This window comes from Sparus aurata, chromosome 8, assembly GCF_900880675.1.
Source record: "Sparus aurata chromosome 8, fSpaAur1.1, whole genome shotgun sequence".
NCBI classification, from domain to species: domain Eukaryota; kingdom Metazoa; phylum Chordata; class Actinopteri; order Spariformes; family Sparidae; genus Sparus; species Sparus aurata.
Genome location: NC_044194.1, coordinates 19,619,750 through 19,644,714, shown reverse-complemented (window position 1 = coordinate 19,644,714; position 24,965 = coordinate 19,619,750).

Genomic DNA, 24,965 nt, shown 5'->3' with positions numbered 1-24,965 from the left:
CTGCAATAAAGAACAAAGAGCTCTGGTGGCACTGGCAGCAGCGAGGACCCAGCTGTGGGAAAATAGAACATTTTCAAGACAAGAGATTTGTCATTTTGTCCCGGAGATAGCTCTTTTATGATTTTAAGCTTTTTTTGTCTCTTTATAATGGCTCCCTTTTCATTCGCTAAAAGTCCATAATATTAATTCATGAGCCCTTAGATATTTTATCTTTTTCCATGACGACCTAGAATAAACTGAAACCACCTGTGTGACACCAGTGCCCCCCGTGCCGTATGCGCCTCAAGCGTGGGTTGCTGGATAGGATTTTAAGAGTGGAAAAGTTTGTTGAGGAGGTTGCAGGTTGCAACCCCTGTCATTTAACAGCACAGGTAAACACTTTGATGAGCAGCTGTGAGAGAAAGCAGCGCAGCGAGAGGCAAAGTTCATGGTGACATTCATTCCGTACAGGGTAAGGCGGTAACTCTCAGAGAGGGGTCTGTTGTAGATCAGTGATTATCACTGAACGGCCTTAAAGGTCCCATAGTATGAAAAACACGTTTTCTCTGGTCTCTACATATATAAGCTGGTCCTCCCTGAGCCTGCCAACTCCCAGAATGAGGAAAGCAAACGATTCCTGCATAGTCTCTGCAGCCCACCCACTGGTAAAACTGGGTTCCTACAGGCCGTTCAGATTCAGCTCCTTTCGTTGTGTAACGAAAAGAGTCATTTTCATAGGCTCCTTCGCGCAGTGATAGGAGATATCCGAGAGGGGGGCGTCCATCCCCGAGGTATAGTTCGGTGTGTCCAGCGGTAAGATAGCAGTGTTTCACAATGTCGTCGCTCAGAGTTAGACACACAAATTGCTCTGTTGTTGGTTGTAAAAATCAACATCAGTGCCTATATGCTGTCCCAGCTAGAAGAGACAGTAGTTGTGTTTCATTTTTAATGACAACATGCCGGCTTGTATGTAGTGCTAACACCTTCACATCAGACTGCTTCAGTAACGAGGGTCAGTACAAAGCTGGCTTTGCCTTGACACTGACCCTCGTAAAAGGATCAGTCCTACCCATACGGGACCCAGGAACTGCACCTGAGCCACAGGTAAGAGTCGCCACGTTTTCATAGCATTTACAGTTGCCTACGAGTATGGTGAAGTCAGCTTGAAATTGGCTAACTAGTTAGCTGCGCTTTGGTCCACTATGCAATGGCTTTTGAAGCAAGTTTAATGTTAATAATATTATGAGGGAGCTTGGTTGTCACAGTAAAAAGTCTGAAAACATGTGCAGACTAGAGACAGAGGCGATGCAAACAGTGTCCAAGAGTTTGGAGACTGTGTTGGAGACAAACACAGCTTTCGCTAGCTGTTAGCCATTAGCTACATGGTGGTAACTGTAACAACACATAGAACAAACTAACATAATTCAGACACACTAACCATTCTGAAACGTCCTGCTGTAGCCCCAGAGTCTGTACTACTTCAGGAGCCTCTCCTTCTGGGTCTGATTCTGGGTCGAACTGGTATTGTTGAACAGCAGCATCTCGGCGAGCCATAGCGATACATCCACCTTAAACATTAGCACATGCTACTGCTAGCGTAAGCGGCATCGTCTCCCTGAGAGGTGCGTGTAGCAGGCAAGGCAGGCGTTGACAGACGGAGCTCATTAGCATTTAAAGGAGCAGAAACAGCCTGCTCTCAGTAGAGCTCAGTAGAGCGACTTTTAGACAGCAGAAATTCAGGACCACGGATGGGTTTGGGGCAATGCATTTCAAATACAGTGTTGTTGGACCTCTTACAGCTGTGTGAAATTGATGAAAAACAGTATAATATGGGACCTTTAAAGATGCTTCACCTAGCTTTTGGAAAAAGCATTTAGTCAGAAGAGAAAAATCCTAAATAAACAAACTGTCTTTATTTTCATAACTGAATAAACAAGCTGACCTGAGGGGACAACACGATTTCATTATGTTTTACTTTGTTTATATTTGGTGGACCCTGCTAGGATCTTCATTTCCTCTGAGGAAGGCTGATTTATATAGTAACGGAAATAATAAATATGAGTTTATTTATCACCTTAATATTGTAAACCTTACATTATTTTTTCCCTTCTTCTTACTATTATTATCATTATCATCATCATCATCATCATTATTATTATTATTATTATTATTATTATTATTTTTATTATTATTATTATTATTATTATTATTATTATTATTATTATTATATCAATATTACTGTTATCTTTATGAGTTTCTGAATTTCTTTTCCAATACTACATATTTCCCTTTAACAGATGAAGAGAAAAAACATGTGGGAACTATGTATGTAAGAATGTAATTATAAAAAAATAAAGCTACTTTAAAAATATCAATAGGATCAGTAAAAGTTGAACAGCTAACTGTTTCATTAAACAATTAATTTATCCAAGTTATTTAGCAGGAGATGTGACTAAATATTGATCTGCATTTGTGTCCATTTTCTGGTGTTTCATGCATTAAACTACTGATTTATTATTAGAAAAAGTAATCAGCAGATTGATCGACAATGAAAGCAGTTGTTAGTGCCAGCTCTGTTACAAAACGTACCAGATGGTAATAGAGTCCTCTCATCAATGAATCATCTCAATTCATAACTTCTCCTTTAGATTTATCTGATCCCTGGAACTGAATCCATATTTATAAACTAACTTTCTACTCTCGCTACTTGTGACCTGATGCATGGCAGAGATTTTTTTAATTAATTTTAAGCGTTTCCATCCAGGAACAAGCTCTGGAGTCCAGAGAGGAATTTATCACCTACAGTCTGAAGATAAGATTAGGATTGCAGCCTCTGTATATAATTCTGTATGTGGGCTCACTGCCAAACAGCCAAATACGCCCTGCACCGGAGACGTTAACAGGCTTATATGGATAGATTGGGGTGAACTCTTAATTCAGACAAATCTATTTTAGGTTGTGAAAATCTGTGTCAGCCCGACTCTCATAGGTAGAGGTGTGACAGTGTGATTAACAAGCCTCACACTATCAGAAAGGTGTTGATTGAACTTTGATTTTTGAGGCAGGCAGGACGAAGCTCTAAGAATAACTGGGATGATGATAAATTATGTGTAAATATTAAGGGATCTCGATCAATAAATGATCCATGATCCGAAGTCAATCCAGCCCTGACACATTAAAAAAGCTTTTCAGCTTTCAGCTTTAAAAAGGGACTCCTAGTGACCAACAGCCAACATTCTCACAGCATGACAAATATCATTTTTCAGACTTTTTTGTGCCGCGACGTTAGCAGACACTAGTTGTCAGAGCTACGTTCTCCCCACCGTAAGCCTATTAGCGTCCTTTTTTGACAGTCCATCGGCGGTGTCAACTTAATTCTCACCTCAGCTAATGCACAACGCCACTGGAAAATGGTTGACTCATCTGCAGCGTATACACATGTAATGTTGTTTCGCCCACATTTATTAGTGTTGCTAATTCCAATGACGATATTTTTGTCACCTTCAGTTTTGTTTTTCCCCGACTCCAGCAATTTGCTCGTCTAGATATGTTTGCTCACGGAGAGGAGAGGATTAGGCTTGCCAATCAAATGGCGGCACAGCCTATAAAAAGATATAGCTTGATAGCAAGTGTTTGTGTCCTAAACTGTGTTTTAATGTTCGCTTTTAACGTCATTCCAGGGTATTAATCTCTATTAGCCAGTAGTTTTCAAAAGGCACAGGGATCCTCACCACATCCAGATTGTTTATCTTTACCCTGACAGCTTTGTGACTTTGAATATCCATCCCTAATGTGATGCTTGGGGGTGCATTATCTGCAGATAGATGGGGATCCTCAGGTATTGAATGCTACTTCTGGAAAAAAACAAAAACAAAACAAAACTACATGAAATAAAAGAAATAAATGAAACAAAAAGATGCCTGAGAAATGGAGAATGAAGAAGCAGAAGTGTTTCTGAGTTGTTAAAGGAAGCACATAGCAGTCCTCCTTATTAATCTCATTCATCTATTAACCAGGTTTTCATTCCAATCTGTGCTAAATTTGTTAGGATTTCAAGGTTAAATTCTAACACTTACGCCTGCTCTGTTAACAGCAAAACTTCTCCAGTCTTATTTCTTGACACGCGACTCAGTACTGTGAGGCAGAACATCACAGCTGATCGCCTAAAACTGGATTTTCCCTCCATCAGAGCCAACAGATCATCAGTGTGACAGTGGGACAGAAATCTTTCTAACAATCAATTGTGGTGCCGGAGTCAGCATGTACACAGAGCTAAATTTGGAATTTCATGCGCCGTTTCACTTGATAAAGGGAGGAATGTCAGCCGTTCAGCTGCTCGCATATGAACTCGCTAAATAGAAGGAGGGATAGGAGGGTGGCAAACATTGTTACTGTAACACTGAGTCCCCCTGCTGTGCTCGGTGCAGCAAATATGCAACACGAAGTGGCGTACGAAGGTGCTAGTTCTCTTTGCCGGAGAGCCGTGGTGATTGCAGCTGAAAAGAAAAGACAACTGTCGAGGCTCGTGAAAATGTTTTTTTATTCGAAGCGAAGAGAGAACATCATTTGGTTTGTCGTCTGAAATCAATAAGTAATGTATGGCACCGTTTTCTTGAAAGAGCACAAACAGGAGGGGGACTGCAAGCTGAGCATGAAACCCTGGTCTCTACTGTACAAGACTGAATCTATACAACTCCTAAATAACCTACTGAAACTAATTCATGAATTTACCACACAGCTCTCTCCCTGTTCATTTCAATAGGGGCACATGGTCTTGTCAGCCCAGGACAACAAACAGCTGACTCCGGAGCCAGGGTGGCTGTAAGTGAGCTTTTCAGCTATAGTGGATATAGTTTATGAGCTATCTACCACTCTCTATGCAAAGCTAAGCTAATCTTTGGCCAGATGGAGATTTACATTTTCCCTACAGATGTGAGTAGGGTATCAATCCCATGTATATCTCTACCATTCTTCGAACAAGAGGGATAAAGTTGGATGTAAACTTGCGCTCAGATAAGTAATGATAGGGCGAGCTCTTTGAAGTGTAATAAAGATGCCTCTTTGTTATTGAAATAAAGAAAACTGAAGTATATAGAAGTAGTATATAGAAGTTTTGAAGCACTGCAGCAGCAATGAATGTGGGAAACAAAGAAGAAAAGTCTTCATGCCTGTAATAGAATTCATGTAGGATAGAAAAACAGATGTTCAACAGATGCTCACTCTATTCAGATCCATATATTTACCGTCTGGCAGGATCCATGATCTTGCACTCCATGCTTTAAATTAAATATCCTCACCGTTATCTTTTTTATCCTGGCAGAACACGTGTCTCTCACTTTGCACACATGCAGCCACTAAACGGGACATCATTCTAGCTTTGAGGAGCACAGAGAGACTGTATTAGTTACTGAATCGGAAACATATATTTATATCACATAAAGTGAAGCGACTGGCGTGGTTTGAATGCCAAGGTGTGGGTGGTGAGGCGCTCGTCTTCTCAGAGGTCAGCATGCAGCCTTGGCCACGTCGGCGAATAACACAGGCAGAGAAAAGTCTGGCTGGCAAAAGAAACTATTGACAGATGTGTTCTGCTGAAGTACAACATGGAATATGTTAATGGGAGATTTGTTTTCTAATGTTTTTACAGTAAAAGTCGTATCATTTCATCAGCTTGTCATCGGTCCAAGCTTCTCTGTCTGGAGCAGAATTTAGTTCCTCGTTAAACATAGGAGACTCGAATGACGTGATTACCTCCTATTCCGTGACCTTGATCGAGGAGAGGCCATGAGGAGACCCAGTATCATGTTTTGTAACATTTAAAGAAACCTGCTGGGAGCCTCGAAACCTGAAACGAATGTTTCGCTGCCTTTTGTGTTTGCGCCCGACTTGTTGAGACACAAAGGACACACTCAGATACAAAGCTTCGAACAGTGCGACAAGGCGATTATTAAAAAAAAAAGAAAAGAAGAAGCTCAATTTCAACACTCTCAGTGATTCCCTGCATTCTCTGTTCTTGTATTCTTCTTTGAGAGGTGCTGGCACAGATCCAAAGCACATCCCATCTACGCTTTGAGAAACGAGAATAAGGGTTTATACGGTGTGGAGTGGAGGCGAGAAAAGTTTCATCCCACATTGTCTGAAAGTTAAAGCCGCACAATGCCTACTAAATAGTACTGAACGTTGCACGAATACAGATAATAATATCAATCTATTGGGCAGCATTATACATTACAGGGTTTTTTAAATGTTTTTATTTGATCTTAACATGTAAAGTGTTGTGAGTGTGCCGGGCACAGATGAACACAGCTCTGAGGTACAACAGTAGGTTGCATGCAGCCGTTGCACCACCAGGGAGTCATGCAGAGCTCTGAGGTCAAGAGAGCATTTAGCACTGCCCTCTGGTGGAGGATCAAATGAGCTTTGATGACGACCCATCAGGCCTTTTTGCCTGCGCCCACTTGAATGTGTAATTGCAATGATTATAATGAATAGACAGTTGCACGGGGCAACAATCTACTGCTTTTTTGTCCACTAGAAGGGTCTGACAGAGGCATGACTCAGACAGAATCTGTTCCATGGGAAAGGATCTTATATGAAATGTTTCCGGTTCACAGAGTCGGTACATCGAATGATGCTGAGTGACACAGAACCACTGGAATGCATCGGCCGTGTCAACAAACATCGTGGTGGATAAACAGTCATTTCCGGTGCAACATTGCATTCTCACGCCGGTCAAACTGAGACGGACAAAAATGCAGGGTCACCCTCCAGGTCCCTGGGAACAAGACAGCGCACTGTGCTTGTAGAATTAATTCATGCATGTGAATGTAATTTCATTAGTTAGCCCTGGTTAGAGGTTGTCATCACCAAATGGCAACCGACTGAGTCAGAGACAATAATCTTGTCCCTGCGGATTACGCACGTGTGTGTTCCCATGCTAAATGTAATATTTTAGAGCTGGTGCTGATTTGTCAATACTTGCAAAAGGTCAGCTGGTTCTGTCCCTGAAATCCTTTTGTTTCATTAATAAAAAATCTCACTGCAGCTCATAATTCCAGTGACATTTAACGGCGAATTGTCTTTTCACGGCAGCAATCAATCCACAAAAGGTTTTCCGATTTTTCAGAAGCCACCGCTCTTATTTTTATGAGTTTTGTAAAACCGTGTGGCAGTCCATTCACATCTTATCAACACAACATCCCAGAGTGATAGAGGAGGTCCTGGAACATACCAGAGTAAGAATATGCAAAGTGGAGCCTGAATGGTCTCCAAATCACTGTTTTAAAACAAACAAGATTGCCTCCCGTGAGCTCCTGTCAGACTCCGATGCCTTGAATGATATTGACTGTGAAGTTTGAAAGGCTGAAAGCTTCTGTTCACAAAAATGGTCCCCCGTGCGAAGACGTCTATCCAGATACAAATGCACGGACACACATATATACGCGGAGATGTTTATATTTGTGGGCTGGTGTTGTTGTGCGAAATCAGCGCCCACTCCTGTGTCCTGTCAGCCTTGCAAACACTGCTCTACGAATGCACCAGTGTTGAGCCAATTTTTCATGCATTTGTGAGTTATGGTGTTTTTTTTCCCCTGCAGTCTCTCTCTCTCTCTCTCTCTCTCTCTCTCTCTCTCTCTCTCTCTCTCTCTCTCTCTCTCTCCACATCTCCTGTCCCTCCTTCCGTCCTCTCCTCTTACTCCCTCTCCCTGTCTCTCCCTGTCCTCCTCAGTGCACTGGGGCCATTGTAAAACACTGGCCTGAGTCCCAAGCCCTCAGGAGGCTCAGGGGCTCAGGGTTGACTGATCGCTGGATTTCACCACAGGCTCCAAGAACGGGGATTGTTCAAGAAGCTTTTCCTTCCCACTGAGACCCCTGTGGATTAAGGATTCCTGGCTTCTGTTGCAATAATAAGGCCTCACACACAGCCAAAAGAAAACACTGCAGCAAAGCTCAGCGCTGCCTCAACTGCAGATGCTGTGCGCTGTCACATTGTGCCCCTTCACAGTTTTTTTATTTTTTATTTTGATAAATTATTTCTTTATTTTTGACCCTCAGCAGCGATATGATACCTCCGACTGGATAGATTGATTGGTCGATTTTTTGCAAAAGCAAAAAAATCATCGTGTTTATTATTTACGTCAATAAAAAGTGCCATGAATTATTAAATCAATATAAATAAAATAAATGGCAAGTTCAAAACAAATTCCCTTTAATCAGTACAACATCTCCTGTCAAGCTAATTTGCATGCATGCAAAGTGTGGAATCCTTGCTTCGTGAACATCAAAACATTTTCTTTTTTATATTATAGCTTGCACCACGGAAAATGAAACAAAACAAACAAACAAAAACAGCATATGTTATAATGACTATGTATGTAGCTTGAGTATTTCCACTTGAAGGTGAGACACCTTGACTAAGTCGATGCAGTCCGGGAAAGGTTGTGGCTGAGATTATTCCCCTCCATATGCTGACACCAGCACACATTTATATATTAACACACCCATGCCTGTGCAGTGTACATTACATATGCAGACGCCAACAGCAGCTCTGCAGCAGCCAACTCCTCCAGAAAGATACAAACGTTTCCCACGTCCCTGCTCACAAGCACTTTATTACTCACTTAGCACTCTCAGCTGCGTGCCAATAGGTTGAATCAGAAAGCAGGAGTGAGCCAGATGCAATAAAAAGAGACACAAATCCTGACGCCAATAACGACAGTAGCATGAAGGGAACGAGGTTAGATCTAAAGAAGGAAAGACAGATCGATAGAGAGAAGCTTGAGACGTGATCACACGCTCAGACTCCTGTCAGCATGTTCACGGTCTGACCAGTGACTAGTCTGTAGTGATTGTTACAACGTTATTACTTCTTACTACGTGAGACCACACCCGTCTTCAAAACTGGACCTTCATTTTTAATCTCAAATAAACACCTGTAGGTTTCATGACTGCATCGAAGACTGTTGGGATGTAAACTCTTTCTACAGACAGATGTTCAAAAGAATGATTAATGTCAGGCTCTACCATGTTGATTACTAACAACAACAAAAAAAGGGATAAAAAAACCCAACTTAAATCACGTATGTTATAAATATAACCTTTTATGACTGATGGGAAGAAAAACACCTTTGTAGATAGATCATAGTGCTTTGCAAGACTGGGTTGACACATGATGTGAACAAAGTTTTGCTGTTAAAACAACATTATGTAGAAATTGGCATTTTGTGCAATTTGGCACCCCCTACAGTTCCTGAGTGAAGCATCACTGTCGTCAATACAAACCCCAAGTCTGTGACAGTTAGTCAGATGTAATGTAGGTGCTAAGTGTAAACAGAACTCATGACGTCATAACAATGTTATGTGTTGAAGACATCTTGAAGTAAAAATGTATTTAACACTGTGATCCGACCCTCTCACTGAAGCGACATAGTGCAGAAACAAGTGACAAGGGGCACAGTGGCTGAGACAGAAACACCATTCACTGCACCATCAAAACAACCATGAAGCTGTTATTTTTAGGTAAAAGAGTTACATAATGTTGCTTTAAAAGCTCTCAAGTTGAGGAGTGTTTGTTAGCAGTGGTGCCGAAATATAAGAGCTTCACCAGTTTGTATCCAAGACACCCAATGTTCACATTTCCAGGTACATTTTTTAAGCAGCTCAGTGTGCCGCGAATAGCTAGCTAATGATCCATTTAGCTCGTGAACTGACATTAGCAGCGTCTCTTCCTCAGCGGATTGATGCTTGCTTCTCTCCATGCCTTTGCGAAGGGAAGGAAACATTACTGGAAAAAAAGGATGTGTGTCTACACTGACACACACACACACAAACGTTACCAGACCACCTGTGGAGGATTGGCCGGCAACATAAGCGCGAGTAGTTCATTGGGTTACATTCATTGGTGTGAAAAAAAAAGAAGTTGCGTTAAACCCCCTTCTTTCGACACCAGTGAAACTCTGAATACCTGAATGATATCTTCTAACAGCACTCTGACACTAATCACACCCTTTGAAAATTCAGAGTGCGCTTGGTGTGGGATATAATTCTACGTCAGTGGCTCTTTTTGGGCTTCGTCGCAGCAGCCGAGTGTCTGTTCGTTGAGTGCCACCATCAGCAGATGATGGATGATGATGGTAGTTACTGCTATATGCAAGTTTAAATTGAAATGATCTGATTGGCTGTGTGAGAAGAATAGCGCTGCCAACCTGTACAGGAAATAAATAGCATTTTGCACGGACATGGGGCCATCTTGAGAAACAATGTAAAGTTCTCTCTTTTATGTAAACTGATTTTTGTACAGCAAATAACTGATGGTGCAGATGTTGGAGCAGAAGAAAATGAGGGGAAAAAAAAAAACGATGTAGATATGACACAGGGTTAGAAGAGAACCAAGACTGAGAATGGGACCGAGACAAAGCCAGCCGCCTCCATGCGGTGGGCCCTGTATGTGACGCTGACTGGCTCGGGTACAGTAACAGTACTCACTGCTGATGGTATATACAGGCTGCTGCCATAGGGGCTGCAGTTCCAGATGGCTCTCCGCAGTGTTTTTGATGCTACAGCCTCCACCATGCAAATTAGTGGCAAAGGCTGACCAACATTAGCTCTTTATGGAAGTCAGATTCCATTAACGCCATTGATTACATTAGCACAGAGAGCCCGGAACAGCCATTGGCCCCTCATCATCATGCCGTCCTTTCTCGCCCCACGATAAGGATGAAAAAAGTGATCTGCGTCTTGGGCACAGTTGTGAACGCGCAAATGAAACTTTCTGCGGCTGACATTCAAGCCTGAAATAACCAGTCAAGACAACGAGATGTAATTTAATGTAGATGAAGAATAAGGTCAATGGATGGTAATGACAAAGTTGGACTGGAACACCAGTCCAATAGCACTTCTTACAAGACCAGATGTTAAACCCCTTCAGACTCTGGAGAATTGACATACTGCCAGTTAATTAAATGAAACCCTTGACGGCTAAATAATGCCAATACAGCCACTGAGATTCTCTGTGCTGAGGCTTTCAGAATGGATTGATCTCACTAGCCTCCATCAACATGAGCAGTGAATTCTAATGTAAGCCGGTGTGAATATAACGAGACGCCCCTTCCATCGCACAATTGCAAGGATTACAGAGGCCCACTTTCCGGATCTCCCTGAGGTCAGGGGAAAAGTAATTGCTGGACTTTTGCACTTGATAAAACCAAGCCAGAGACAAATGGACGGCCTCCGTGGTTTTGCCTCAAAGTAGAACTAGTCAATAATTCCTCTGTTAATCCCTTCTCCTTGCTTTGAGATCTCTGAAGAAGGACTTGAAAGACAATTAAAAGGAGGTGGACGGGGAAAAAGAGGTGGATCTCCGTTGTTCTCCTGAGAACCGTCAGGCAGAATACACACACCAGAGATGCTATGCTATGTGTTATTCTTCCATTTGCATTGTGATTTTTTAGATGACTACACTTTTCTTCTGTAGGCGAGTCGAACATCACACAACCTGACAAACAGGTTGACTTTTTCAATAGCTAATGGTGAGGGTACGAGCCACAGTGGAGAACTTTTTTTACTTTCTAATGGCTGCAAAGTGGTATTGATCGCTTAGTTTTGCTTTAAGTACCGCCATATTGGCCAGATTTATTTAACCATCCCTCATAAGCAGATCTTGTTGGCAGATGGAGATAAAACAGCTGCATGTGTGAATATTTGCTATGTCTGTGCAAGTACACAAATATATACTAGGGCAGCCATTAATGCAAACTGAATGCCAATCGGTGCACGAGAATTGAAGGACAAACGATGTAATTGAGGTTTGTGACTCACATCTAGTATATCTGGACCATTCTCACTCCACCTAACTTGTCATATAACGTGTCCTGACACATTGGAGTCAACATCACATTAGCACAGTGTGCTCGCAGGACTCATAGCTTTACAAGTGGCATGACAGCTCCATCCTTGACAGTTTGCACCCACAATCCATTACTGTAAATGCTGCATTGTTGTAGTCACCAGTGCAGTCACGTCCATTACGGAGTTGTGGAAATGCAGTTTCACAAGTGGCAGGTGGCATGAGCATACAAAGGAGACAGGATTGCTTGGTGTCATGTCAGATTCCATGGTATCATTCTTTCATTTCACACATGAACACTGTGGCAACAGCAGATTAGAACAGAAATAAATACAGGTGAATTGATGTAGGTGACCTCAACAAATATATATTCTTTCACACTTCATTAAACACTTTGGGGAATCTTCATGTAAAAGACAAACAAACAATAGTAATATTTACATTCAGTGTTTTCATAAAAAATTCATTATGTGTCTGACAAATGTGTTGAACCCATTTCCTTCCTCGTAAAAAAATATAATTTAAAATATTCTTTCTTAGTGATCAGTCTTCTTCTTCCTAGCTTTTGTTGGTGCATTGCCACCTTAGCACAATTTATTGTAAGCGAAATAACTTAAAACTGGTGGAAGAAATGAGAATGAGTTGAAAACTTCAAAAATGATCTCATCCAAGAACATTTAATTTCAGACTTCAATCATCAATAAAGCATGTGTATTGGTCTGCTCACCACCAGTACAGCAAATTTTCCCCTCACATTACTCATGTGAGTTTGACCAAGGGATCATTTGTGTGTATTTGTGTTACTTGTGTGTGCCTCTTTGCCCCAAACAGCCCGATTACTTACTTTACATTAGCCATTAAGTACACAACTCAAACAACGGCGTGCAATCGAGGATGTGAGTTTCTGTGCATTTGAATTCAGGTCAGACTCTCACCAAACTCAGCACTCACCAGCAACTCTGGTTAGAAGTGATGGTTTGAGTTACTTATTTGCTCCAGGTCAGAGCAGATCTCATGTGACTCTTGGTGATTAATCCTCCAGAAGGTATGGAGACAACTTTTGATTTGTTTTGACTCACAGACCTGTAACGGCAGCAGTTATATATTGAGGATTTAACAGCTGAGTTGATGAAGTGATCAGCATGTGACTCTCGAAATAAGCTTTTACCAGGGGAATTGTGTGTCCTGGGTGAATTGTATGTCTTGCATAGCGAGAGCCTCAATCCCAACGACAGAGCACCACCAGACCACCATACCAAACACACCTTACCTCCCGAAAATAAGACACACACTGGCACACAGAAACAAGAGAACAAAGCCAAACAAAAGAATATGGGTTTTCGAAGTTGACCCATGAAATATCTATGAGTGAAAGACTGGTGAGAACCTCACAGGAGTGAAAAGCGAAGTCCGTCTTTCAGCTTGCCAGAGGCTCTCCTGTACAAGGGGTATGTGCTCCATGACAGGTTCAGCCTTGACTCTGGCTGTGAGCTTTCACCTGCAACATGAGAAAGCAAGAAGCATACTGACTCCTCATGTCTGCACATATGAAGTGGATTAGACGCTGGCAACTGGCTGCTTCATGAGAACATGTTGTGGGAAAATAAACAATTATAACACAGATACCATGGCAGAGTCATCCGGGCTTTGGGGACAGCGATTAGTCATTTTAAGTATGCTGGAAACAACGGTTTTGATTTCCTGTTTTGTACAGTAGTGGCGGAAAGTCAGTATCAACTCAAGCACTCTATTTTCATTCTGAGACTGAGAAAAAACACAAAACACATTATAAAAATGCATACGATGAAAGAAAGGATGACGGTTTTATTAATGTGTCATGCATACATTAGCTTACAGTTTAAGCCAGCCACATGTGCAGGACACATTTTCACAAAGCTGCAGCTTTATTCTTTGCAGGATCGTGGGAGCAAAGGCATCTTTCATGATCGAGTTTTTACGCCACTACTAAGTACGACAAATTCTTAAATCACTTACAGAAACATGTATAACTGGAAAACTAAGAAAATCAATCAGTCAAGTCTTCCTTTCCACGCGTTTTGAGAAAAAGCTGGGGAACTAAAACATAATAATTTCAAGTTCAATGCCAAGCCCTATCATTGGTGCACCTAAATGCAGCCGCTATTCCATCTGCCCTTTTGCCGCTACGACTTGCAAAAATGTTTGCTGTGAGAGGGTTTGTTGCTGTAAAATCTGCTGATAATACATCAAAAATTGGGCTTAATATAATCAGTTGATTTGAAAGAGGGGAATTTTGCTGACTCTTTGGACATGGGTACTTTCTCCACCACTGTCACACATTCGTGCACACATCGTCATCCTTACCTCTCCTCAGCCCCCCGCGTTGCATGAGCAGTTAACAGCAGCAAATGAGCAGATCCGCAGGTATAAACATTAGCGGCTTATATTTATCATGCAAGAGGTAAAAGTGAGGGTACACCTTTCATAGGCAGCACACTTGTAGAGTAGGTAGCTATGCGGATAAATCCATTTGTGTTACGGTGGGCCAGGAGTGAATAAATACCAATCTCCCAAAAGGACACTCTACTCTGAAGCTCCGAATGAGATTCTGATATTCAGGGCCAAGGTGTCTACATTTCAATCTCGAATGAAAAGCAAAAGAACAAACTCACTTTGGGAGAATTATGTTTGAGAGGTGTTCGGAGAGATACAAAACATTCCCTCGCTTTAAGCCTGAGCACGAGAGAGAAAGAGGAAGAGAGGAAGCGAGACACAAAGAGACAGAGGGTATAAGAGGACATATGAGGGCAGGCAGCACTGGCAGACTGAGCATAACAAGTATCTCAGGAGGAGCGGCTCATGTCTCTGAACTGCTCTGATATTAGGAGCTGAAACGGTGGTTTGATAATTGCAGCTGGTGGGATGTATAATCCATTCGGGGTCTTCCTTGGCTCATTACAGATGAAAACAATGACAATTTAGTGAACGCTTAACTGTGTTTTTTATACGTGTAGTGTATTACAGAACAAATACTCATTTTTTATTGTACCTTAATGTGAGAGTGATTTTAAAATTTGGATTAAAAAAAAAAAAAAAATTAAGAAACGCTACTTTGCTACTTTCATCTTAGGGTATTGCATTCAGCTCTGTAAGCACTAGAAAGCATAATCCTGAGGTAATGACACTTTAAAATGTTTGTGGTTTGGCACTCTAATGTGTGTTAAGGGATCGTACACACACAAAACACACATTACTTCTACAAAATGAATCTGAACACAAAAACCAGTCCCACAATAAGTAAAAGGCTGCAGACTCAGAGTCTGCTCCCGGACTTAGCCTCCCATCTGTCTCACGCAGTGCGGTCAGTATAAAGATGTATGCGTTCAGATCTCCACGGCTGTCTGCTCTGCTTCAGGAGGGAGAGAAGAAAGTGGAGACAGTCCAAAATTCCCCCTCAGGGAAGATCCAGACGGTGCAGTTCAATAGACGCAACACTAATTGGCCTTGCTTCCTCCTACATTCTTTGTGACACAAATTTCGGCGCTGACCACGGTCTAAGGGGGGAGCTGTTGCTTTAAGTTCAACATCTGCCAGCCCTTGTGATCAGTGGATGACAAGGCCGCAGTGTGAGTCTGCTGAGAGACAGCTCGTCACACCACAACTCATGGGAGCTCACAGACCTCATTTGCAATCAGACTGTCAAGAGTTTAAGCACTTAACCTGATGGAGATGGTTCAACAGCTTGCCTTTGGCTTCCTTCCCTCCCTTCTTTCCCAACCTCTTCTCTGTCACCTCTTCGAGGCTGCAGGCCTTCCAATTTCATTTGTTGCTGTCTCTTACAATAATAGTAATTGTTTTAATCTCCAGGGCTCATTGTTTCCACTCGTTATCTTCATTTGCATGATAATAAAAGAGACAGGCATTCTTCCAAATCATTCCAAATTCTTCTGAAATGATTTCTTAGTGAAATGAAAAGGTTGGGCACTGTCGTCATAATGGAGTCTATATACAGCATAAGATCCACGCTCTCATGTGAGACCTCATGGCAATTCAGAATCTACATTTAAAGCTGTGTCGCTCGAACAACTGACAACTGTGACATTTTCTAAACTTTCAGGGAAATATGTATTTCATCGTCTAAAATGAAATTAATCTGTGGATGTAGGGCAAGTCCTGAAGAATAGCGAATTGGCATAGTGGCCATAGACAGAATGGCAGTTTTCCTACGCACAGTTATTACAAAGACAGAAGAAGGTTGTCATACAATGACAGAAAACATTTGAAGAGACTGAATGGGCTGGATTTTCAGCTAATTTAATATGGGCAATTATGTGAGAGTCCGAAGAACCTTTCAACGTATACACCCAGAAAGCAACTTTTATAAAATGAATGAGACACTATCTTAGAACACAGTAGTTCTTTAGCCGGTTGCAGCACTCTTTTAACTGCTTTCTCCCACCGTGCTACCAATTCCATAAAACTGAAATGCTCGTTTCTCAGTTTCTGTGTGGGATATCTGTCATCTGTTGTACCTGGCAACCCTTACTCCAAACGCGAACGACCCTGCCTGATGTGTGTCACTTGCTCCCGGGCTGCCTGGCTCTGAAAATGCTTTGTGCCACTAAATATTTAGCAAACCAATTTAAACATTACTAAAGACTTCTCAAGTCTAGGACTCTAGGACTCTTAAGTTATACTGACACAACTGGTTTAGTTAGTAAATCACTACCAAAAGTTAAGGAGGGACCATTCTCACAAAAGATTTACAAATAGTTAGTGCAAACAAGTCCATGACGTGCAGTAGCTAAGGCTACTTAAGCCCGCATCTTTCATTTTTGGCCACTAGAAGGCAAAGAAACTCCAGAACAAGCTGACAGACACACAAGCTTGACACATTTTCAAGTCAATGGCTAGTACATCAGCATAAACTTAAATAATACATCAGCGTTAACGTATGAAATACTGATAAAGGCAGATTTCAGCTTACCTTTTAGTTTAATGCTAACAGGCGGAAACTAGCAAAATTGCTATAACCTGGCTCAATACATGTTTTCTTGTTTTACGAGATTAATGTTCTTTTGTGCATTGTCCCTGTTTTAAATAAATAAACTCCTAATCCTAAAAATCATTGGCAATATTAAATATTGTTAGAAATTAAGAGTTTTTTTTAAGGTTAACCACAAGAATACATCATTTTTTGGTGTTCCCAATACTGGAACAACTGACACACCTGCTTAAAAGCCCCACTCCAGCCAGTGTTTCATCCACTTTAACAGCTGACATTCATTTTCAATAAGTGGGGCTTTGATTCCGACACTTTCCCAGGATGTAGCCTGAGTCGAGACAAGCACCGCCCCGCTGAATTGTCCTTGACATTGAAACTGAATCCATACCAACTCCCCCGGGGGCTGCTCTGCGGCTTAGTTTGACCTCCGACCTCCGTGTGAAAGTTAAGACAACATTTTTTTAAAGGGCGTAAATACTGAAAAATGACTGATGGATGAAAGAACAACAAACCAGTAAACCAGGTGAATGGGTCAACATTGCTTCTGAAGTGAGCCAATGCTGAAAAAACACATTTTGCGATGATCCTTCCAACAGGCGGTGACATTCACATCCAACAATGTATGCAGAGACACCAGAGACACTGCAGCCTCACAAAATCACGCTGAAACATTTCTACTGTGACATGCAAATCAATATGTAAATGACAGATTTTCCAGCCTCACATCCGCTCAGTGAATTAAAATATGTGGTCCATAAGCGTAACTAGTGACTTTTTCTACATGGACCTGGGAGTTTCTCTGAAGAAACGAGAGCAGCTGCTTTTCTGAATTGAACTATCTGTTGTTTTCTTAAGGTGGAACACATCAAACCTGCTGTACTCGGTTCAACAGTTGCTGTTGGGGTTATTTTCTGAGGAGGAAACTGTTCTAAGTTTTCCGCATGATGTGTTTGATCCGGACGCTGTAAAAAATACAGGGAAGTGATTTTAGCTATGTATAAATTCTTAAATTCGGGCTTCCAGTACGCATGTGAATGGAGACACAGGTTTGCCATTTCACTGACATGACAGGTGGTTTCACAAGCATTTTATCGGCCCATAAGGTATCTCATCCCTGCAGCTCATGTAAACATTATCAAGCAGTTTCATGGAGCGGAGATTAGTTGAGTATTTCACTGCTATCTTTATGTACTGTAATAGACAGAAAAGTCACAAAACAGGCCAGGGCTGACTCAGAAGTGCTTCTTTTTATTTTGTTGAAAGATGCCACCAGAGAAATGGCTCCTGTAAAATGGAGGTAAGACACCAGCAGCACTTCAGTGCTTGTTGTGAGTCAGCCAGTAATCACTGAAACAGATTGCACTCTTCTTTCACAACTCAAAGAGACTGAGAGAACGGGCGAAAAACGGCAGCTGCCGTCTTTTAGTCTCGAGGAGATTGTCCTTCTGACTCACAGCGTGATTTTAGTCAGAAAACAACTGTGTGAACAACAATAACACGGTTCATCTCCATATCCAGCTCTGCAGAAAACAGAAGTAAACAATTTTCGACACTTTTCCATCATAACACTTCTCTATGATGGGAAGTAAATGTGCGATAACCATAAAAGAAAGAAAAGAAAACAGCCTTTGGACCTGACATGGGAAACGCCTGGATAACATGAATAGGGCAATAATGATAAGAAATAAAGACCTCAATGTCAGAGTGTCAGAGCAATGATAAAATTTCTGTTGATGTTTGAAAACTCTTTGTAACCTGTTGGAAAAAAAAAGAAACCCAACAGTTTCTAAATGTGTTAAAAATATGAGAAACATGTTAGAAATATGTTCTTTCACCGATAATTTTGATTTAATTCATACATTCATTATTTAATTCATAACTACATTCTTTATTTTATTCTTCATTTCATTTATCATTTCATTTGATCCCAGAGGTCCTTTTGATTCAGTAGGTGGTTCTGTGAAGGAAAACTTTAAAAAGCTGATTTCATTGGTTCATTTCAGTTTAGCTGGTTTGCTATTGGTTAAAACGGCGCATGTCCCGCCTCCTTCACGTAAGATACGCTGCGGGAGTGTGTTGGAGTATACAGAGAGAGCAGCAAGATTACAGCAGAAACACGGAGTTTTTGGAGTGATAAAACTTGTTAAAAATACTTGGTATTGTGGTATATTGTTAAAAGGAGGAACTGTGCTAGCAGATAAAAGTCCGGTGAACCACTGAAGCGACCCTGGGAACATCTTGTGTTTGTTTTATTACTTTCCTTTCTCGGTGAGTACGATGATGCATTAGCAACTAGCTCTGTGAACTAGCTTAGCCTCGTGGTGTTTTAGCCGCCGAGCGATAGCATAAGTCACAGTGTTGTGGTATTTTGCTAAGGATAGCAAAGGAAAAACGGGAATATGTGTGTAAAATGAGTATGTGTGCATGTTATTTACATTGTGTGAACAAAGAGAGACACCATTTAGTTGAGTTTCATGGGTCATGAAGCTACAAATTCTGTATGTTACTGCGCTGTGGCGTGTATAGGTACAAGGTATCAGTATTATGACAAGAAATTCATGTCACATTCATGTTACATTATCTTACTCAACGTAATCCAATCTGAGTATTCAGTGATGAACTGTGAATGGTTTTATAGTCATTTGTACTTGAGTTCCTGATTGTTTATTAGTAATTTCATGATTTTGCTTTCACTATAAAACAGTGAAGTTGACATTTCATGTGTTTAATATTGTAATGCAGCAGTTATCTTTTAATAAGTTAACAGTGAAAAGTTGTATTATACATTGATGTTGATCAAATTAAACTGTACAGTTAAGAAAAGGTTGAACAGATTTATATATCAGCCCTGTTATGTTATACAGGCTGGGTTTTTTGGATACCCTGAGAGTCTGGGCCCTGGATTTGGAGTGATTCTCTCCTTGACGAGGGAGATGGCGAGCTACCCGTGTGAGCATCTGGATTAAGGAGAGGCCTTCCCAATCTTCATCTTCTGTCCTGCCAGCGTGGTAGGGTTGTGGGGAAGGATTTCCGAGGACGATTCAAGTGAACAGTTTTTTATTTTTGAAAGGAACATTCTATTTCATTTTATTAAGGGTGCACCCAGTTAAAAGACATTTCAAAAGAGAATAAAACGAACTGCCGGCAGTATTTGTAAACTGTTTATTGTCTTATGTGTGTTTAATACAGTGTTTTGCTTAAACTTGACGGTGTGTTCCTTTTACTCATTGTGGTGTCCAATTTCTTCTTATTACTTTGCCTGCGAACCTAATGTGCACTTACCTGTCAGGTGGGTTACACAGTAAAACTTGGCGAGCTTAGCCAGGAGCAATTCATAAATTTAAATTCATAATTGAATTAAAAGGACACCTTTTGAGTAACTGGACTGTGACTGAGTGTAATTGGGAGAGAATTTAACATTTAAGGAATTTTGGTTGTATCAAACCATCGCATTTTCAAGCTATTGACATTTCAGTTTTACCTTGGTTAAAAATGGATATCATTTTGACAAAGAGTGTGAAGATCCCAAATGCTGTTTTAGTTAGTGGGTTAACCAACACTGAGGTTGATAATGAAATCTTTGATTTACTCAAGCAATATGGATCTATCTCTAGGATAATCAAAGTACCTAGCACAGACCCTGAGACCCAAGCAATTGCAGAGTTTGAAAATAGCGCAGCTGTGAAAGCACTTGAAGCTGATGTCTTACCTTGTAGAAGACCATGCGCTGCAAATCCTGAGGTTATCCACCACATTCAGAGTCTTGCCAGCGTTTACACAAGTGATGCAGGCACGAGTGCAACAAATACTTACCTTTCTGGGTTGAAAGACTTAGCCAAGTTGAGCGGCAGGGAGTTTGGAGATATCCTTCGTGAGGAGCTGGCTAGGATCAGTAAATCCATTAGAACTGAGACCCCACTTGAGATCAGTGAAGAACCCGTGGAAACTGAGCCACCCCTTACTCAAAGTGATATCCAAGCTGCAGCCCCTAGCTTTGTCAGTGTCCCCGATGAAGTGAGTCAGGACTCTTACAAACCCCAGACTAACATCGAGGTCAGAGATTTTCTCTCTCCAAGAGGAGAAAGAACCAGCACTTTCCACTTGCCTTCAGATCAACTCAGCACACCAGAAGTACAGCGTGTTGTAGTTGAGCACATTGTCAAGAGCAGTGATATCTCATCTCACATTCATTTTCCTTGTAAACTGAAACAGTTCTCTGGGCGACATCCTCAGCCAAACTTTGAAGTCGACTATGACACGTGGCGCAACGGTGTGGAGTTCTGCTTGAATGACCCGTCTATCCCTGACTCCCAAATGGTGAGGAAAATTGTTGAAAGTCTTTCGGCCCCAGCTGCCAACATAGTCAAGTCATTAGGGCCCCAAGCTTCACCAAGAGAGTACTTGAACTTACTTGATTCTGCTTATGCCACTGTTGAAGATGGGGATGAGCTTTTCGCACGATTCTTGAACAACAATCAAAATGCTGGGGAGAAAGCGTCTGATTACCTGCAGCGACTGCACACGGCATTGAGCTATGTGGTCAATAAAGGAGGAATTGCTGCCGGCGACTCTGACAAACAACTTCTCAAGCAATTCTGTCGTGGATGTTGGAATAGTATTCTGATCACCAGTCTTCAGCTTGAACAGCTCAGGAGTAAGCCCCCATCTTTCGCAGAGCTCCTCCTCTTGCTGCGAACTGAGGAGGACAAACAGGCTAACAAAGCCAGCAGAATGAAGCAGCACCTCGGGTTCACCAAGCCAAAAGTCACGTCGAACATGCAAGCTGCACACACGTCCTACACAGAGGATATTGTCATGCCAAAGGAAACGGAGGAAGCTTTCTTAGTCATGACCAAAGACATACAGAAGCAGATTGCTGAACTTCAGGTTCAGGTGGCAAAACTAAATGCATGTAACTCAGAGAAGCCTATGAGGAAAAAAGCAACAGTAAATACAAGACAGAAACAGAAGACAAAAAATACCCAGCCGGAAGGACAGCTTCAGCAATTGACTGTGACAGTGATGCCGAAGCCATGGTATTGCTTCAAATGTGGTGAGGATGGCCACATTGCATCTACATGTGACAACGTGCCCAATCCCAGCCTTGTGCAGGCCAAGAAAGCAAAGCTCAGGGAGAAGCAGCGTGCTTGGGAAGCTCAGAATGGCTCATCCACCACTCCCCAGTTAAACTAGAACAGGCTTCTGTTGAGGGGAAAATGGAAGCCAAGAAACCACCATGTCCCCCATCTACAGACGATCAAAACCCTGTGACTCACAGCCACAGAGTCACACAAAAAAGGGGATTGCCAAAACATCTTGTAGGCAGTAAGTGTACAGCCAATGTAAATGTGGGTGGGGTGGACTGTAGTTGTCTACTAGACACAGGGTCACAGGTCACCACGGTGGCCAAGTCCTTTTATCAGACCCATTTATCTGATCATCCTATCAAGCCCATCAGCAACATCCTTGAGGTAGAGGGAGCAAACGGCCAACCTGTTCCTTATCTGGGTTATGTAGAGGTTAACCTTAAGTTCCCTAGAGCCCTTCTTGAGTCCGAGCCTGAAATTTCAACTTTGGCTTTAATCATTCCTGACCTCCGGTCAAACAGTGATGTCCCATTGTTAATCGGAACCAACACTTTAGACCCTCTCTACGATCAGTGTTGTGATGAGTTTTCACTTTCCCATAACTCATCCTGCTATGGCTACAGACGGGTCCTTCGTACACTCCAACTGAGGAAAAAACAAGCAACAAGCGGAGAACTTGGCTTTTTGAAGCTCAGAGGGAGGGAACAAGCAGTTCTCCCAGCGAAACAAAGGGTGCCGCTTGAAGGCTATATGTGTGTCAACTCAGTCAACACAGAGAAATGTGCTCTGATTGAACAACCATCCAGATCAACTCTGCCAGGCGGTGTGTTTGTAGACTGTTGTCTCATTTCCTTGCCAGAACATGGCTCCAATAAACTGCCTGTCTTCCTTAGAAATGAAACTGAACATGACATCATTCTACCTACTAACTGTGTCATTGCAGACCTGACTGTTGCAGATACTGTCATTGAGAATCACCTAGTTGATCGGGGTGGTCAGAAGCATGTTGTTGACTGCTCTACTCATCAAGCGGAGACATGTCCTGGAAAAAGCTTTGACTTTGGGCCCTCTCTACCTGAGCAGTGGAAGGAAAGAGTCACTTTGAAGCTTAATACCTTCTCTGATGTTTTCGCCCAGCATGACCTTGACTTTGGCCATGCGACGAAAATCCAACACCACATCAAGCTGAAGGACGAGACGCCCATCAAGCAGAGACCCCGTCCAATTCATCCTCGTGATTATGAAGCAGTCAAAAAGCACCTCAAAACCCTTCTTGATGCAGGCGTAATCAGAGAATCGGAGTCCCCATTTTCATCGCCGATTGTGGTGGTGAGAAAGAAGAATGGCGATGTACGCCTATGTGTGGACTATAGAAAGTTAAACCTGCAAACGATAAAAGACTCTTATGCATTGCCAAACCTGGAGGAGTCGTTTTCTGCTCTCGCTGGATCCAAGTGGTTCTCGGTGATGGACTTGAAGTCTGGGTACTATCAAATTGAGATGAATGAAAGTGACAAGCCAAAAACTGCCTTTGTGTGCCCCTTTGGATTCTGGGAGTTCAACCGGATGCCTCAGGGAGTCACCAATGCACCGAGCACATTCCAACGGCTCATGGAAAAGTGCATGAGTGACATTCATCTAAAAGAGGTCCTGGTCTTCCTTGATGACCTAATCGTGTTTTCGGACACTCTGGAGGAGCATGAGTCAAGGCTCATCCACGTGCTCAACCGTCTCAAGGAATATGGCTTGAAACTTTCACCTGATAAATGTAAGTTCTTTCAGACTTCGGTGCGTTACTTGGGGCATATTGTGTCCAGCGATGGAGTGAAGACCGACCCTGAAAAGGTTCAAGCCTTGAAAACCTGGCCGAGACCACAGAACTTAAAGGAGCTCCAATCCTTCCTCGGATTTTCCGTTTACTACCGGAGGTTTGTGAAGGATTATTCAAGGATAGTCAAGCCCTTGACCCACCTCACTACTGGCTACCCACCACGGCGGAAGGGAGTCAAGATTAGCCTCAGTGATGGTAAATACCTCAGCCCAAAAGAACCCTTTGGTGAACGCTGGGGCACTGAGTGTCAACAAGCCTTTGAGGCAATTATACATAAACTGACATCGTCTCCGGTCCTTGGTTATGCAGATCCAAGACTTCCTTACGTGCTCCACACTGATGCCAGCACAACAGGATTAGGAGCCGCTTTGTATCAAGAACAGAACGGGAAACTGCGTGTGATTGCTTATGCTAGTAGAGGACTCTCCTGCAGTGAGGCAAGATACCCAGCGCACAAACTTGAATTCTTGGCCCTTAAATGGGCCATCACAGAGAAGTTTCACGACTATCTGTATGGAAACTCTTTCACTGTTATCACAGATAACAATCCCTTGACATACCTGCTTACCACAGCCAAGCTTGATGCTGCGAGCTACCGTTGGTTAGCTGCACTCTCAACATTCACTTTTGACATCAAGTATCGAGCTGGCAAGCAGAACATGGATGCTGATGGTCTGTCAAGGAGAGATCATGGTGCGCTGGAAAATGATGCCACATCACAAGAGGAAAGCCAAAGGATTGACCAGTTCACTTCTCAGCTACTGACATCCATAAATGAGTTTGAACTGGTGACACCAGAAATTGTCAAGGCTGCTTGTCAAAGGCATACTGTGAGGCAAGATCAAGAGCTCTCACCTTTCCTTGGCTATGTTGAATCACTTGCCATTCACGCAGATGCAATCCCTGCAGTCTTTGAGGAAGATGAGTCACAGGATGGGATCCTAACAGTGCCTAAATACAGTGAGTCTGACCTTATGAAGCTGCAAAGAGAAGATCCTGGCATCAGCAAGGTTATCAGTTTAGTGGAATCCAACAACCTACCTGCAGATCACACGGCAGATTCTCCTGAAGAACAGTTGATCTTGAGAGAGTGGAAACGGCTTCATTTGAAATCAGGCCTTTTGTATCGGACACGTGAGTGTGAGGGACAAACCCTATTCCAGCTGGTACTCCCAAATGTCCTACGGCCTATTGTGCTCAGGAATCTCCATGATGACATGGGACATTTAGGGATTGAGCG